Source organism: Sturnira hondurensis, unplaced genomic scaffold (assembly GCF_014824575.4).
Source record: "Sturnira hondurensis isolate 20B ecotype Veracruz unplaced genomic scaffold, ASM1482457v3 Scaffold0020398, whole genome shotgun sequence".
Lineage (NCBI taxonomy): Eukaryota > Metazoa > Chordata > Mammalia > Chiroptera > Phyllostomidae > Sturnira > Sturnira hondurensis.
The window spans coordinates 266,491-268,428 of NW_028093029.1; positions in this window are offsets into that span (position 1 = coordinate 266,491).

Consider the following 1,938-nt stretch of genomic DNA (forward strand, 5'->3'; position numbering starts at 1 on the left):
TTATCAATAATTGGATGTTGTGTGCATTTCTGCCTCTTCTTCTTCCTTCCTGCCTTCTCTTACACCTTCCTCCCCCTCTTCCTCCTCTTCTCCACTATCTCTCGCTCCTCTTCCTCCTCCTCCTCTCTCCTTTCTTCCCAACCCAAACCTGGGGCTTTATGTCTAAAGGTAAAACGGCTCTGTGACGATAATCAAACTTCAGTTTATGATTCCTTGGAAATCATATTGTTAATTTCAAAGCAAAGAAATAGGGGGAAACTTCAGTTTGCATGTGAACTATTTTAGAACTCTTGAAAAATTAAATACAAGAATTACATGAAAATGTTAAGAACTATAATCTGTTGGAAATGGGTGTGTGCTATCAGCTGTACTGTTTAGTCTTTCTCATTTGGGTGTATTCAAAATGTGTTAGAAAATAAAAATCTGAAATAAAAGCAAACACCATATTCTTGGCCTCAAATATTTATTATTGTTTTAAATTTATGAAGGGTGACCTGAGAAGAAAAAACGTCTGCATCCATGGTTGTGTATCTCATGTAGAAATTAAATCCACGATAGAAGTCTCCTCATAAACCCTGTTGAAGGTCAGATGGTTTCACTGGCGAATTCTTTCTATTTTAGAGAATAATAGAAACACCTGTAATCTTTTGCAATATTAAAACAAAAATACAATGTCATCAGCAGGGAGAACCACAGGCCAGCATTTCTCACTAAGGCATGCACAACATTAAGACATGTGTAAAACTCCCCGGAACTTGTGACCAAATTGAATGTAGCCATGTATGAAATAGGCAATGTGTCAGGACCAAGGGGGTTTCACGTGAGAATGGAAGAAAAACTCACCATCAGGAAACCACACTAGTACACACCACACACAAAAATAAACTCAGAATGGACGAAGCACTTAAATATAAGTCGCCACACCATGAAAGTCCTAGAGGAGAACATTGGCAGGAAAACCTCAGGTATCACAGGCAGCAGCATCTTCACTGATATGTCCCCTAGAGCAAGGCACATAAAGGAAAGAATAAATGGGATCTCATCAAATTACAAAGCTTCTTCATGGATAAAGAAAGCATCAACAAAAGAAAGGAGATCCAACTGTATGGGAAAATATATTCCTCAATGATACCCCTGACAAGGGTTTGAGTTCCAACATATATGAAGAACTCACAGGACTCCACACCAGGAAGACAAACAATCCAATGAAAAAATGAACAAAGGATCTGAAAAGACAATTTTCCATGGAGGATACACAGAGAGCTCAGAGACATGTGAAAAGATACTCAGCATCACTCGCCATCAGAGAGATGCGAATGAAAACCACAATGAGACACCACTTCACGCCAGTCAGAATGACTACCATAAAGAAATCAGCTAACAACAAGTGCTCATGAGGATGTGGAGAAAAGGGAACCCTAGTGCACTGTTGGTGGGATTGTAGACTGCTATAGCCAATGTGGAAAAGTGTGGAGTTTCCTCACAAATATAAAAAAGGAGTAGCCTTTTGACCCAATAATTTCACTTGTGGGATTATACCCTAGGAAATGTGAAACACCAATTCTAAAGAATCTATGCATCCCAATGTTCATAGCAGCACAATTCACAATAGGCAAGCGATGGAAGCAACCTAAGTGCCCATCGGTAAATGAATGGATCAAAAAACTATGGTCCGTTTACACAATGGAATTTTATGCAGCAGAAAGAAATAAGGAGCTCCTACCCTTTGTGAGAGCATGGATGGAACTGGAGGGCATCATGCTAAGTGAAGTAAGCCAGGTGGTGAAAGACAAATACCACATGATCTCACCTTTAAGTAGAACCTCACCAACAAAACAAAGAAGCAAAATATAACCAGAGACATTGAAATTAAGAACAAACTGCCAGTAACCAGAGGGGAGGCAGGAGGGGGTAATGGTGCAAAGATGGGGAGGGTCC